Genomic DNA, 16,787 nt, shown 5'->3' with positions numbered 1-16,787 from the left:
AGGCACCCAGGAAAGGGAAGAATGGAATAAGATGCCTAAATATTTATATGCTCTAACTTGCTCAATTACATGGCCATTGATTTTCCATTCCGGAGTTAATGATGATTTTGCAAAGACTAGAATTTTAGTTTTGGAGAAGTTGATTGTTAATACATTCTCTGAACAATATTTCATAAAAATTCTAATCAAACGTTTTAGGCCAACTTTTGAAAAGGAGAGCAAGGCTGCATCATCAGCATAAAGCAAGATGGGGCATCTACTTCCTTTAATTTTAGGCGAGTGAAGGTCAGCAGAGAGACAATTGGAGGCCAAATCATTAAGGAAAAGATTAAAAAGGAGCGGGGCCAACACACAGCCTTGTCTGACCCCTTTTGATGTGATGATTGAGTTGGAGAGATCACCATTTTGGCCGCAGCGAACGCGGAGGGAAGTGTTCTGGTGTAACTTATATATCAAAAACAGTAATCTTTTATCCATCGATGTTTTAGCCAGTTTTGCCCACAGCAAATCCCGTGGAATTGAGTCAAACGCAGCCTTCAGGTCAATAAAAGCGACGTATAAACCACTCCCTACGTGATTGCTATATTTTTCCGCAAGGTGATTAAGAAGGAGGCAATGGTCCATAACCGATCTACCACTCCTAAAGCCTGCCTGTTCCGCACCCAGGACATTTTCTTCCTCCATCCAGTTGGCCAATTTGTTCTTTAAATATTTAGCATATAGCTTTCCAATCACAGAAAGTAAGCTGATTGGTCTATAACTGGCAGGGTCGGTCCTGGAACCTTTCTTATAGATTGGCACAATTATGGCTTCCTTCCAGGACTGTGGGAAGTGACCCTTGTTATTAATCAAAGTAAATAAATTTGCTAAAATAGGCGCCCACCAATCTGGATGTGTTTTTAAAAGCTCAGGGGGGAGATTATCTCCACCAGGAGCTTTAGCCAGTTTTAAGTTTTTAATCAAATCGAGTATTTCTATCTGTGTGACCGGCGGCCAGATGGGAAGGGATCCGTGATCAGCTACAGGAGGGGACTTTAAAGGAAAATAATGAAAGTCCATTTGGAAGTCGGCGAAATGTTGTTCCCAAACACTTGGGAGGATGTTACAGGTGGCAAGGTTAAAGGGTCTGATAGAGCCATTAACTAGTGACCAAAACTTTTTTGAATTTTTATCTTTGGCTGCCTGTCTTAAGGACTCCCATCCCAGCTGTAATGCTTGTCTCTTTTTATTAGCTATAAGGGCTTTATAGATCCTTTTGGTTTTATAGTAGGCCTCAGGCAAGATTTTAGCATTTTGATGGCGATAGCATAGATATATGCTTCTGAGTTGTCTTTTTAGATTTAGGCAATCTTGGTCAAACCATTTATGTGGGCCATTGTAAATATTTGCTCTGCTGGGCACTTTATTCGGGATTAGCAAAGGTTGGAGAGTCTCAACCAAGGAGTCAAATATAATTAAAGTTTGAGAAAGATTGGAAGAATTCTCAATAGACTCTTGTATATTCTTGGCCAGGGGAGAATCTATGAATTTCTCAATTTTGGCGGCAACTAATGAGGTCCACATGGGCCGTTTGTATTTAAAATACATTTGGTTAATAACCGGGTTATACTCTGCCACTAACCTACAGTTCACCTTTGGTTGTAGTAGAAGGGTAATAGGTAAGTGGTCGCTGTCTAGTCTCTTGCCAATCGAGAATTTTGTAATTAAATTCAGGAGATGGGGGGACGTGATAGCATAATCGATCACGCTGCTTCCTCTATTTGAAATGTATGTATATTCCGCACAGGCATCAAGGGGCTTTAGTCCATTTAAGATGACAAGGTTGTGGCTACCGACAGTACGAGTTAAACAAATTCCCTGATAATTCACAGTATGATCTTTTGAGGTTCTCTCTAGTCCATAACTAAATGAGAGTTAGTTTCCCCCCTCCATAATCTGGAGGACAGGAGACTCTCATTATCCTGGCCGATCCTAGCATTAAAATCACCCATGATGATTACCAAGGCTCTGGGGAATCGGGACTCCAGCTCCGTGATATAGTGGTCTAATTCTTCCCATATTTGATCCATAATTATTCTGGAAGTGGCAGGGGGAATATAGACGTTTACTAATAGAAAGGCTAGTTTGTCAAACGTCAAGTGAACTGCCATAGCTAAGTTATGGCATGCTGGGATACTGTTACAGTGTACATTTAGCCCTGTAGAGATGAGGATTGCCAGACCTCCTTTAGGGCGTCCTTTCGTTTTGTCTATTTGATTAACAGCTGGTAAAGTTGTAGAGTTAAAACCATCTAAGTTTAGGTCATTAATACACCAAGTTTCCTGTAAACAAATTACATCTTGATGATTTAAAAAATCAATAAAATCTGGAATATTTTGTTTGGATGACCATCCTGCTATATTCCAGGACAGCAGGTGTAATGGAGTGTCATTCATCACTGAGGTAATACACTTACGGATGGGCTTGGAGTCCCCAGCTGGCAAGGGTGATATAATCTGGGGCTGTCAATGTAACTCTTCTATGTGATTCAGAATGCCCAGATTGTCATTAAATACCGCCCCTGAAGATGGGCACATTTTCCGAGTTGCAACCTGGGATCGGGGTACTACATATGAGGGCGTAGTCCTCCCAGAATTGCAAGAAGTAGACTTGTCCCCAATGGAGCCCTTTTGTTGGTTCGTAGTTGTAAGACGTTGTATCAGGCCATATAGTCTTTGGATAACCATGTCTCTTTCCAGATCTGATATTTGAGAACATAATGCAGTAAGTTGGATCTCTTCCGGTTCCAATTCACCCAGCAAGGTCGAAAACGATAGGGCCGAAACAGGTGGTGCAACAGGAGATCGTTCCTTGTCTTGAGAATAAGCATAGTTCATATCTATCTCTGATTCTGCGGAGGAAGAACTCACTGATCTCCCTGTGTGAGTCCATAAGGGTACTGGGGCAGAGGCGTTAATGTAATAACGTTGTATTAAGAGGCCGCTATAGTGTAGCTCCTCTCTTACACGATATATCTGATTAGCTATTATCGAGGAATGGAATGTCACAATCAAACGCCACACTCCAGATTTAGAAGATTCATTAATCAAAGATCTGACATAGTTAGTGGGTTGTCCAGGGTGTAAAAAGCGAGCAAAATAATTGTCCAGAAAGGGCACACTTGGAAAGGGGGGGCATCTTCTTAAAGTCCTAGAGTTGTACGTTATTGCCAATTTATCAGGTTGCAAAACTAGTTCCCAAGGTCTGGAATACGTTTTGGTACAGCATGTCTTTTTGTCCAGTTGAGTGAGCTCTAAGGTAAGGCTCTCGTTCCCCGATGTTATTGTAGTTTCGCTTGCAGAGTTATCCATGAAGTATGTGGAGGGTACAGTCTGATGATTGTTTTGTTTAGATAAAACATGCTGTCTTAGCTTGGGATCCGGTCTTGGTTGTTCAAGCAGTTTAAATAAAGGTTTAAAGTTCATTTTTGCCGGTGCTGGGGTTTCTGAGTTTTTGTAGTTTTTAGATTTCTTTGTATTCTTTGTTTGCCTTAACTTTCCTCTCCCACCAGAAATGACCTTGGGCTGCTGATGTTTGTTCTTCTTCTTCTTTTTTTTATTTTTATCTGTTTCTTTTACAGATGGCTGCTGCTGTGAAGAGACAGGATCCACCACGGGCGGCAATGACTGCTCCACATTATCACATGCAGTAAGAGACCCCTTATATTTCACCAGGGTGGTAAGTAGGTTGTTAGTTTCAGTGATAAAGGATTTAATTAATCTCAGTTCCTGAAAGATAATGTGTTGCCAGTCAGGTTCTGCTGGTTTAGAATCATCAAGTGCCGCAGATACTGACGAACATAATTCAAGGGATCCAGGAGAGTTGAAAATGGAGGAGTTTCCACTGAGTGGCTCATGATAAGAGTCAATAGTGACAGGTTCCGAAGGTGGTAGATCGTCAGATAAGTTAAAAGGGTCATAAGAACATTTGAAGCCTGCATCTATGAGCTCCTCCTCTAAGTTTGTAACTGATATTCTAGCAGCATTCTCTGTATATTTATTTACTAAGAAGGATTTTCCCAATGGCCATTCATGAGGCATTGCCCGTGTAGGGTATTTTAACTGAGAGATTTGTGTAGTCCTAAAAGGACAGGGTATTTCTTGAGCACGGGGAAAATAATTAGTTATCTTTGTTTGTCGATCCTTTAATCCAGTTCCGTCCTCCATAACTGAGCACTTCCCCACTTCCTTATATTTATACTAGCAAAGATCTTCCTTTAAATCGTTACTTGCAGTCAATGCACTGGGGTTCTTACACCCCTCACTCCAATCTATCTGTTGATATGTTTGCCTCACACCGCTTTGTACTCAAATTAGAAGGCGTTCTAATTACTCTCGCATAGATTGCAGCATAGATTATAGCAGTGAATTGCAGCAGTTAGTCAGGTTAATGGCGGCAATTAGTCCAAGTATATGAGGCTTCGCTCTGCTGCCTCTCTTTTATTACTTTTAACCTGTCTTGAGTAATAAAGAACCTCAGCAAATCAGCTTGGCAAAGGAGACTCAAAATTCAAAATTCCAAGTTATGTCGGGTATTATTTCAGATATAATTGCTACTAGCTCCACGAGCTGCTGGATAAGTGTCTTACCCGGGGGAGGATCCTCACCGGCCGCCCGAAGCACAATAGATCAAGCGCACATCTTACACCACCTAATTAGGAAGTCAGCATTGGCGCCATCAAATTCCCTTTATGTCGCTTTTGTGGATCTCTCAATGGCCTTCGACTTAATAGATAGAGACCTACTTTGGTCCAAGCTGGGCCAAACAAATGTGGATAAGAGGCTCCTTTGGTTAATAAAGGCATTGCACCAGGATAACTATCTGCAAGTACGCCTGGGACTTAGTGGAGCTCTCTCCCATCCAATCCCCGTGGGAAAGGGAGTAAAACAGGGATGTGTATTAGCCCCCTTTCTATTCAATTTTTATATGAACGGGATAGTTCCCACCCTATCTTCCCCAGCCCACTTTCCCCCTGCAGTTGGCGCCAGGAAAATTTCCATCCTGTTATATGCAGATGACCTAGCGCTACTGTCCATAACCGAAATCGGCATAAAAAGAGCATTATTGCGGCTGACTGATTATTGCAAGGAACATTCCCTTGTGATAAAAACCAAAATTTTTGGTTTAAAACCAAAAACCACTCTAAAACCAAAATTTTGGTGTGTGGGAAGAATAGGAAGTCTACCCCTAGATGGCAAATAAATGGACAATGGCTAGAGCAAGTTAGGTCCTTTAAATATCTGGGCCTACATTTTAGCCACAACGCCAATTGGAAGAAGCATTTTGACGAAACCAAACTCCTAAGTGTCGGAACCTGCGCCCAAATTCGCAGATATTTTTACTCTCGTGGGGGCCAACTGGTTAAACCTATGTTAAAAGTCTACCAAGCCAAAGTACTGCCAATGATTCTCTATGGTGTAGAACTTTGGGGCTCGGCAGTTAAGTCGAAACTCGAGTTTCTTCAAAATTCTGTAGCAAGGCAGATCACCGGGCTTCCGCCTGGAGTGCCCTCAGCCCACGTGAGAGCCGAGCTAGGCCTCCCCTCCTTGTCGGCTAGAGCCGACTTGGCCACATTGAGATTCTGGCGCAAAACCCTTTTAAGGGATGATGCCACCATAGCCAGGCTCTGTTGGCAGGAGCAGCTTAAACTGGAGAGCCAACGCTACCAAGCCCTTTTGGCCGCATATGAACTCAACGGGGAGGATTTTCTAACTCTCCCTCCCATTGCGCTCCGGAATCGAGTTTTTGATCTGGATGCAAACCAAGACAGGGCCACGATCGCTACCTCCCCATTCTGTCCATGGTACCCAGACTCTAAGCCAAACCATGTTCTCTGTCAATATTTTGAGACAATCACGCGCCCCCTCTTCCGGAAAGCTTTTACGGAACTTCGGTTCCAAACAATGCCCTCAGCGTTCCTGGAAGGGCAATACCAGAAGATACCCCACTCTCAGCGGCTTTGTATTTTAGGCTGTGGGGCAGTTGAGGACATCATTCATTATATGCTGCACTGCCCTTTATATGATGACCCCAGAAGAAAAATTTTAGCTTCAATTATAAACTCTCACGGGGGCGGGCACCCCGGGGAATTAGTTAACATCCTTCTGGGTGACACAACTAGCTATATTACACTGGCCGTAGCTAACTTTGCCTTTGCGGCTAAGAAACTGAGAGCCGCATATGCAAAAACCGTTCCGAGATAAAGCAGGAAAGAGTCTTTCTGCTTGCCTTGCGGCCTCTTGTGTAACATACCAAATTTTATGCATCATGTATCTCCCTAAATCTTGTGTACCATGTACTCTTTTATGTTTAGTTTTAAGTCTTACCTTTTATCTGCATGCCATTGCAATGGCCTATGGCTGTAACGCAATAAACTAATACACACATAATGCTGTGTGCCCCAGCGTGCTCTGCAGGATACCTATAATTGAGAACTGACTGAGAAGCTCAGTGTCAACAATTTCCCCCCCAAGATAAAAATAACCCCCAACAACAGAGTTTTATTTTTTTTGGTGCCCTGAACTGCTTGGAGGAAGGGCCGGATGTGATAAAAGGAAAATATAGAGATGGTCTTAAGAATGTAATTCGGAAAGGATTTAAATACCAGCTATTGAGAAAAAAACTTACACCCAGCTGCATAGACCCACTCCATCTTGTATTAAAGTCACTCTGTGTTAAGGAACTTTGTTACTTATATCTCATACGTTTGTACTGTCTCATCCACAACTGCACTCAATTTAACAAGTCATAATACTGTAGTGTGTAGCCCCTCAACTCATTTTTTCCACAGAAGTCAATCCCTTGGAATTAGAATTCTGGCGCAGAATTAGAGGAAGGTGACAAGACCAGGGTGATGATTTCAGCAACAGTCCTGGCAAGATTTCATTTGTTTCAACACTTTCATTACACTCCATAGAGGAGGCAAAGGCTGCAATGAATTACTCAGCATAACATTGCTGAAAAATCAGTGTGAGCCGAGTGTGACTGTGAATATAGGAGGTTAAAGTTAAATTCTTGCTTGGTTCCCTGCCCTAAGGCCTTTGAAAAGTGACAACCTAACCAACCTTACACAGTATGAGAATAACGTATTTTAATCTGTAAGAGGTACAGATTAAAGCCCTTGAAATGAAAAGAAATTGGCAAAACTACTGAGGAATTTTGTCAAATGATTAATCCTGTCCCATCTTCCGCTTAGCAGGAATTCAAAACCTGGTTAGTTGCCCTCCAGCACAAAACACAAAACTAATGCAGGGATGAGCACTCTATTAGCAAGAGTCCTCTTTAGACACTTGTTTCACATTCACACACTCTAGGAGTCTTGTTGATTAGGATCTTTACACATTGGCAATAGTGTGTCTTGGCAGATTTACCCAGTAATTTACATTCACACAGGCCTAAAACATGGGTATATTTATTAAACATACGTACACAGAATCAAAATGTATATATTTAACACTTCAATGGGGAATAGCTCAGTACCAATACATATCTATTAACATCAGTGGGGATAGCTCAGTAACAAAATGTGTGAAGGTATTAGCTAAATAAACCTTGTGGTTGTTCAAGTCGATTACAAGTTATGGCGACCATATAAATCAGCGACCTCCAATAGCATCTGCTATAAACCACCCTGTTCAGATCTTGTAAATTCCGGTCTGTGACTTCCTTTATGGAATCAATCCATCCCTTGTTTGGCCTTCCTCTTTTTCTACTCCCTTCTGTTTTCCCCAGCATTATTGTCTTTTCTAGTGAATCATGCCTTCTCATTATGTGTCCAAAGTATGATAACCTCAGTTTCATCATTTTAGCTTCTAGCGATAGTTTTGGTTTAATTTGTTCTAACACCCTATTATTTGTCTTTTTCACAGTTCATGGTATGCGCAAAGCTCTCCTCCAACACTACATTTCAAATGAGTTGATTTTTCTCTTATCCACTTTTTTCACTGTCCTGCTTTTGTGCTTTCCTCTTTAATTTTCATCAGCATTCATTTCAAATATTACTGGTTTCTGCTAGTAGTATAGTATCATCTGCATATCTTAAATTATTGATATTTCTCCCTCCACTCTTCACACCTCCTATATCTTGGTCCAATCCCTCTTTCCGTATGATATGTTCTGCATATAGATTAAACAAATAGGGTGATAAAATACACCCCTGCCTCACACCCTTTCCAACTGGGAACCAATCAATTTCTCTCTGTTCTGGCCTTACAGTAGCCTCTTGTACAGAGTATAGGTTGCACATCAAGGACAATCAGATGGTGTAGCACCCCCATTTCTTTTAAAGCATTCCATAGTTTTTCATGATCTACACAGTCAAAGGCTTTGCTGTTGACTACGACCTGGGAGACCAGGGTTCTAATCCCCACACAGCCATGAAGCTCACTGGGTGACCTTGGGCCAGTCACTGCCTCTCAGCCTCAGAGGAAGGCAATGGTAAACCCCCTTTGAATACTGCTTACTATGAAAACCCTATTCATAGGGTCGCCATTAGTCGGGATCGAGTTGAAGGCAGTCAACTCATACGCACACACATAAAGCACAGGGTATTTTCTTCTGAAATTCCTTGGTCAGCTCCATTATCCAATGTGTGTTTGCGATATGATCTCTGGTACCTCTTCCCTTTCTAAATCCAGCTTGGACATCTGGCATTTCTCGCTCCATATATGGTAAGAGCCTTTGTTGTAGAATCTTGAACATTACTTTACTTGCATGGAATATTAAGGCAATAGTTCGATAATTATTGCATTCCCTGGGATCCCCTTTCTTTGCAATTGGGATGCATATTGAACGCTTCCAGTCTGTGGCCCATTATTTTATTTTCCATATTTGTTGACAAATTTTTGTTAAAATTTGGACAGACTCAGTCTCAAATCACTTGTAGCAACTCTATTGGTATGCTATCTGTTCCTGGTGATTTGTTTCTTCCAAGTATTTTAAGAGCAGCTTTTACCTCACATTCTAAAATGTCTGGTTCTTCATCATATGCTTCCTCCGTGAATGAATCTGTCATCTGGGCATCTCGTTTATAGAATTCTTCAGTGTATTGCTTCCATCTTCCTTTTATTTCACCTTGGTCAGTCAGTGTATTCCGGTTGATATTCAACATCCCTACTCTTGGTTTAAATTTCCATTTCATTTCTCTAATCTTTTGGAATGGGGCTCTTGTTCTACCCTTTTTGTTGTCCTCTTCTATTCCTATACAATAACTATTTATTTATTTATTTAAAATATTTCTATCCTGCCCTTCTATCCTGTAATAGGGCACTCAGGGCGGCTTACAAAAATAAAATCAAACACGTACACAATAAAATTGTAAACAATAAATTCACAAAACATTAAAATACATAAAATACAATATATATACACACACACACACATATATACATATATATAGGGAGTGGTACTAAAGGGTACTACAAGGGTAAAATTTAACGTAGAAGGCATAAAATCAGTGTCAGGCTCTAACAGACCTCTGATTCTAACCAATCTCCCTAAACCTAGAAGTTTTAGCTCGCAGTTGCAATGCAAACTCCTCCTAACCAATTTTTTGAGGAACATTTCTATAAAAAAATTGTTGGTGGAGGAATTAGAACATGTAAATTATTTGCCCAACTTCGGTGCCACGTCCCGAGTAAAGGTATGTTTCAAGGAGGCTGAAATAGCTAAGAAACTGCTTGCTTGCAGAGGCGTCCTGAATTTTAACAACATTGGGGTTCACAGAGTTTTAACGTGGCCCCACCTATGCCTCTGCTTCCTAACAGGAACGCCTACCTATCTCCTCCCAAGCCCAAGGTTAAATCTTCACCATGTGTCGTGGCCTTACCCGAGGAGAGGTCTGCATCTGTCCACAATGAGATAGAAGCCCCTATCAACGCGGAGTATGATCAAGTTGCAACTTTCGTTCCACATCTTTCAGAACCGCTGAATACAGTACTGGCAAATGAGTCATTTGTTGTGGAAGAAAATGATCTTTTTGAGTCTTTTGGGGACCTACCTGTTCAAGCTCAAGAGAATATAATTTCGAGACTGGACTCCCTCAGATCTCGGCTCTTTACTTTATTCCAACCTACCAAAGACTCTAAGTTGGTTATCCAGGCGGAAATCAACCCCGTAGCTGATAAGCATCTTACACTGAACTTTCTGGGTTCTTCTGCCCATGATACAGTGAAGGGAAGTTTCTTTCTCGATCTCGAACAGTTCCAGGAGACTATAGGTTCCCCCATTAGGAGCCAGGACAAAATGAGGGCTTACGGTGGCCCTACTTCGCAAAGCCCTCCCATCATTTCCCCTAATGCCTCCAGTACACGGTTGAATACTTCAATCCAACTCAGATCTCTCCCAACTTCCATCGGCCCTATTGATGGCGCCCTTGCTTCCCTTGATAATGTGAAGAATTCCACAATTTGACGTAAAGTTCCCCAGTCCGAGGATTTGCTATACATAGCAAAGGAAGGGATCCACGGGGTGAAGGAGGGATTCCAATGGGTTGCCATTAATGTTGTTGAAGGCAGAGGAAGATATGAAGTTGGGAGACAGCCATGCTATCATGGGAGGGTAAAGTGTAACCAACTGTTGATAACCCCCAAGCTGTCTTCCCGTTCAAACAATCTGGATGCCCTTGGTGACAGTGCCCCTGGGTTAAAACTGATGCTGGTGAATGCTAGGTCAGTGAATGGAAAATCGATGCTCATTCAGGATTTGATCCTCAATGAGCATGCTGACCTGGCTTGTATCACGGAAACCTGGTTGGATGAACCTGGGGGGGTTAATCTCTCCCAGCTTTGTCCTCCTGGTTTCTCAGTACAACACCAGCCGAGACCTGGGGGACGGGGAGGTGGGGTCGCAGTGGTCTATCGTGATACTATCCCCCTGACCAGGTGTCCTCTCCCGCAGTTCTCAGGTTTCGAGTGTGTATACCTGAAGTTAGGTGGCCTGGACAGAATAGGGATTCTGTTGGTGTACCGTCCACCCCGCTGCTCCACTGTCTCCCTACCTGAGCTAGCCGGGGTAGTCTCGGGGTTGGTATTGGAGTCCCCTCGGCTTGTGGTACTGGGTGACTTCAATATCCATGCTGAGACTGCTCTGTTGGGAGTGGCTCAGGACTTCATGGCCTCCATGACAACCATGGGTCTGTCCCAAGTAGTATCTGGCCCCACTCATATTGCTGGTCACACCCTCGACCTTGTTTTCTGTGTTGGTCGGGATGACAGTGATCTGGGTGTGGAAGAACTTGCGGTGGTTCCGTTGTCAAGGACAGATCACTACCTGGTTGGGTTTAGACTCACTGGGACTCAGAGCCTCTGCAGGGGTGGGGGACCGATTAGAATGGTCCGTCCCAAGAGGCTGATGGATCTGGATGGCTTCCTGATGGCTCTTGGAGATTTCCCTGTTGCCTTGGCAGGCGATCCTGTCGAAGCCCTGGTTGATCTTTGGAATAGAGAAATGACCAGGGCGGTGGACACAATCACTCCCGAGTGTCCCCTCTTTCGGAGTGGAGCCAAACCAGCTCCATGGTTCTCCAAGGAGCTGGTGGTGATGAAACATGTCAGACGGGGACTAGAGCAACGTTGGCGGAAAACTCGGAGCGAATCTGACCGATCTCGGGCTAGAGCCTACTTGAAGGCCTACTCCGAGGCAGTACAGGCTAAGAAGAAATCTTTCTTCTCGGCCTCCATTGCATCTGCTGGGAGGCGTCCAGCGGAACTATTTCGAGTGGTTAGGGGGCTTTTAACTACTAGCCCCCGTGAAGGTAATTCTGACCACTCAGCAGTCTGCTGTCAAGAATTTGCATGGCACTTTGCGGACAAAGTTGCTCAGATTCGCTGTGATTTGGACGCTAAAATTGATACAGTCTCTGAGGATGTAACTTTGGCGCCTGTTTGTCCAATTAAAATGGATTCTTTTCAACTTGTTCTACCCGAGGATGTGGACAAGATCCTTGGAGTGGCGCGCGCCACTACGTGTGTATTGGACCCTTGCCCTTCCTGGCTCATTAGAAGTACCAGAGGGGGACTGGTCGATTGGATCAGGGGAATAGTTAATGCCTCTCTACAACAAGGCAGAATTCCATCATGCTTAAAGGAGGCAGTTATAACACCACTGCTGAAAAAGCCCTCCCTTCATCCCTCTTTATTGGGCAACTACCGGCCAGTCTCCAATGTTCCATTTTTAAGCAAGATCATAGAACGTGTGGTGGTCGCCCAACTCCAGAGATTCCTGGATGATACAGATTATCTAGATCCATTTCAATCTGGTTTCAGACCTGGCTATGGGACAGAGACGGCTTTGGTTGCCTTGGTGGATGACCTACGCAGAGAACTGGACGGGGGGAGTGTGTCTCTGCTGGTTCTACTGGACCTCTCAGCGGCTTTGGATACCATCGATCATGGTATCCTTCTGGGCCGCCTTGCCGAGATGGGACTTGGGGGCACTGTTTTACAGTGGCTCCAATCCTTCCTGGAGGATCGAACCCAGAAGGTGGTACTGGGGGACTCCTGCTTGACCCCTTGGCCATTGACCTATGGGGTCCCTCAGGGTTCTGTTTTGTCCCCCATGTTATTTAACATCTACATGAAACCGCTGGGAGAGGTTGTCCGGGGTTTTGGTGTTCGGTGCCATCAGTATGCTGATGATACTCAACTCTATTTCTCTTTTCCACCTGAAGCCAAGGAAGCCGTACAGACCCTAAACCAGTGTCTGGCATCAGTGATGGACTGGATGAGGGTAAACAAGTTGAGATTAAATCCTGACAAAACAGAGGTACTCCTGGTCAGTCGGAGGGCAGATCAGGGAATAGGGGTTCAACTGGTACTGGATGGGGTCGCACTCCCCCTGAAGTCTCAGGTTCGCAGTTTGGGTGTACTCCTGGACTCAGCTTTGAATTTGGAGGCCCAGATTGCTGCAGTATCCAGGAGCACATTTGCCCAATTAAAACTGGTGCGCCAGCTGCGCCCGTTCCTGGACCTGCCTGATCTGACCAGGGTGATGCATGCCTTGGTTACATCCCGCTTAGACTATTGTAACGCGCTCTACGTGGGGCTGCCTTTGAAGACTGTTCGGAAACTTAAATTGGTACAAAGAGCTGCAGCCAGAGTACTAACTGGGGCTGGTTACAGGGACCATACAACTCCTCTGTTACAACAGCTCCACTGGCTGCCAATTTGTTTCCGGTCACAATTCAAAGTGCTGGTTTTGACCTACAAAGCCCTATATGGCTCAGGTCCAGACTATTTGACAGATCGTATCTCCCTACATGAACCTGCCCGGGATTTGAGATCTTTAGGTGAGGCCCTTCTTGTGTTCCCTACACCTTCGCAAGCACATTTGACGCGGACACGAGATAGGACCTTTTCGGTGGTCGCCCCTAGGTTGTGGAACTCCCTCCCGAGTGAAGTACGATCAGCTCCCTCCTTGCCGTCTTTTCGGCGACAAGTAAAGACTGTTTTATTTCAGCGGGCATTTGGGACAGAGAACGACCAGGATTAATGTCTTATAGGCTTGGTGATCATATTATATGATTTTATTATTTTAAATTGTTCGCTGTTTTAACTTTTATCTTATAGTTTTTAATTTTCCCTTATAGTTTAATTCTTTTTTAATAATATACTCTGTATGTTTTAATGATGTTGTTTTTAGTTGTAAGCCGCTCTGAGTCCTATTGGAAAAGGGCGGGGTAAAAATAAAGTTTTATTATTATTATTATTACCTTCAGTCCCTCCCAAAGGCTCTCTGGAACAATTGTAATAGTTCTCTTTGTCCCTATGTACTAATTGCTGTATTGTTGTATTTAGATTTCTATCTGTGTTTCTGTCTTTTGCTTTTGCTTTCCTTCTCTTTTTAGCCATTTTAAGAGTTTCTTCAGTCATCCATTGAGGTCTTTATTTTTAACGAGAGGTATTGCCTTTTTGCATTCTTCTGTGATAATGTTTCTGACTTCAGTCCATAGGTCTTCTGGTTCTTTGTCAACTAAGTTTAAACCCTCAAATCTATTCCTTATTTGATCTTTATATTCTTCCGGGATGTTATTTAAATTGTATTTTGGCATTATGATTGCTTTGTTCTTCTTCTTTAGCTTTACTCTGATTTTCAATATTACCAGTTCATGATCTGTACTGCAGTCTGCTCCTGATTTTGTTTTTGCAGGAAGTATGGAATTTCTCCATCTTCTACCAATTATATAATCAATTTGATTCCTATATTGACTATCTAGTGACGTCCACATGTACAGTTGTCTTTCCGATTGCTCAAAAAATGTGTTTGAAAGGAACAAATTATCGGCTCTATAGAATTCAATTAAGTATTTCTCCTGCTTCATTTCTATTTCCTAAACCCCATTTCCCCACAATTTCTAGTTCTTCTCTGTTCCCTACTTTTGCAATACATTTGCATGATTATCAGCACATCTTGTTTTGGTTTGTGATCAATTTCTTTCTGTACTTCTGTGTAAAATCTTTCCAATTCCTCTTCTGCTTTTGCTGTTGGAGCATAGACCTGGATGATGGTTATGAATGAACCTAATCATAACTCTCTCTCTCACACACACACACACAGTGTAAGAGGAGATGGGGTGGGGGGATTGAATTCAGCACAACTGAGGAAGGCATACTAGCTTGCTCTGTCTCTCTCTAGGCTCACCTTTGCAGACTAGGCCTCAGTCATTTGCAGGTGGGCAGGGAGGACCAGAGTATGGCTTTTGAAACACAGTCACACACACAAAGACAGGCAGAGGGGGCAGATGTGGAGGCTACCATTTGTAGGCAAAGGATCTCCAGAAGACAGTCTAGAGAGCACAAGATATACCTTTCCCAGCCCTAATGGACAATCTGGAAGTAGAACTGGAGCACGTTGAAACTCCTGGGTCAAGCAGGGAAACAGCCAAATACAGGCAGGCAGGGCCTGAATTGGCTTATTGGATCTCTGCTTTGGCTAGCAAAGGTCCAGGGGGAAACAGAAAAGGCAGTGGATCCCTGAAAGTGGCTTTTAAAACAAGCTTCAGCAAGTAGGGACCTCTGTTTCACCAGGCAGGGGTCCAGATATAGTGAAGGAAAAGCAGGGGAGAGTCAGACCCCTGGGTTCTGGCTGGCTAAGTGATTCAGCCGGCAATTTCAGGTACAGTGATATTCAGCAGAGTGGAGGTAGGTAACCAGAACCCAGAACAGCGATTTAGCAGGGTAACTGGGCAACCAGAGCCCAGAACAGAAAATGGCTCTAGAAGTCCAGTTTTTATACCCTTCTGGACAAAAGCTTCACAGGAGAATGCAGAATTGATTGGATCAGGCAGGCAGGGCTGTGGAGTCAGAGTTGTGGAATTGGAAGCAATTTTGGGTGGAGTTGGAAGAAATGTACTGACTCCGAGTTCAAAATAAAATTAGTATTTTATATTAATACATTAATATAAATTTGCCATTTATGAAGGAGTCAGAGTCGGAGTCAGACAGTAGAAAAATTAATATACATTTGCCATTTATGAAGGAGTCGGACAGTAGAAAAATAGAGGAGTCGGAGTTGAAGGTTTGACATACCGACTCCACAGCCCTGCAGGCAGGTGTCCTTCTTTAACTTCCACAGGTGGTGGCATTAACTTTTTACCTAGCTTGGTAAAATACAGGTTTGAACAATGGGCTCTTTTCCTGAGGGCCAAACTTTTCTCATTGGTTTTGGGATTGCATTGATTGGATTGCCAAAGGCCATGTCCTATGCATATGACTTGCAACATCGTCTCAAATGAGATGACAAACGTAACTCTTTCAGCTACTTTTTCCACCAGGTCTTGAACAGCCTCTTTGCAAATGAACCAAAATGAAGCCATTTTAAAAACCACATAGGCTGTGTTGGGGTGGAGTGTCTCTCAGGTTTATAGGCTCGTAGCCAGCCTGCCAACAACTCTGTGGCCCTCTCAGTGTTGTTGGACTACAACTCCCTGTCTATCGGCTGGAATGACGGTGCTGATGGGAGCCGCAGTCCAACAATGATCAGGAAGGCCTCTGGTGCCCCATCCCTGACAAAGTGGTTCTAGGCATGGAAATAACAACAGGCAGCTAATCTTCCTTGAAAAATGATGCTACATTGGGATTTACCTTAATGTTACTGAAACAGAACTGTGGAAACAGGTTAATACTTTTATGGGATGTTTCTGGATTAGCCCCAGAAAAGAATGGCGAAATTAATGATATACCTAAGTGCACTGATATTAGATGCCCTCTTGCTCAATTTGAGATTTCTCCATAGTACTACTTGGCATTTATAGTACACACTTCAGGTGCTCAAAGTGCTTCATATTTGTTATCTCACTAATTATTTATTCAATAAATAATGTGTTTGCGTCAGTATTCCGCGCAAGAGGAAAATGAAGTGGATTGAAAGTGGACAAATTGAAAAGTGGACAAATAAAGAAAAACTACTTGCATTTTTTTCAGAAGCAAGCAGGAGAAAACTGCTGAGGGACTGGAGAAAACCACTGAAAATAGCAAGTGGCAAGAAGGTTGGGATGACTGTAGGTTATTCTAACAGAAACCACCAGCCGCTTGGGTTAGGGGTCCCTGCATTCCCACTTTATTCAAGTGATGGGCCAACTGTAGAGCCTGCTTCCAGGATATTGTATCAGAGTCAATTTATGTGTAAGAGAAAACAATATCTAAAGTACATGCAAGAGGGAAAAATACAACAAAATGACAAGCAGGAATTACTTCTGTGACAACATGGCACAAGAGGTTCATATGTATTATGATCAGTTTCATTCCTGGCGA

Source organism: Rhineura floridana, chromosome 3 (genome assembly GCF_030035675.1).
Source record: "Rhineura floridana isolate rRhiFlo1 chromosome 3, rRhiFlo1.hap2, whole genome shotgun sequence".
Classification (NCBI taxonomy): Eukaryota; Metazoa; Chordata; class Lepidosauria; order Squamata; family Rhineuridae; genus Rhineura; species Rhineura floridana.
Note: the sequence above shows the minus strand (reverse complement) of the source record.